Raw genomic sequence first — 214 nt, 5'->3', positions numbered from 1 at the left:
TTCTGTGTTAGGTAATTCTTAGAATTATTTGACCTCATTGATGTTCTCCATAACTAATAACTTCAGCAATGGTAACCATATTAGGTTACCTAAACAACTTGGTAAGCATTAGACAGAGGGACATTTTTAGCAACAGCTCCAGTAACCAGTTCTTGGATTGCTGGATGGATGCCAGTCAATCTCAGCACAGACTGATGAGAGCTAAGACTGAGTG

Source organism: Hemitrygon akajei, chromosome 3 (genome assembly GCF_048418815.1).
Source record: "Hemitrygon akajei chromosome 3, sHemAka1.3, whole genome shotgun sequence".
In the NCBI taxonomy this organism is placed as follows: Eukaryota; Metazoa; Chordata; class Chondrichthyes; order Myliobatiformes; family Dasyatidae; genus Hemitrygon; species Hemitrygon akajei.
This window is presented reverse-complemented; position numbering follows the sequence as displayed.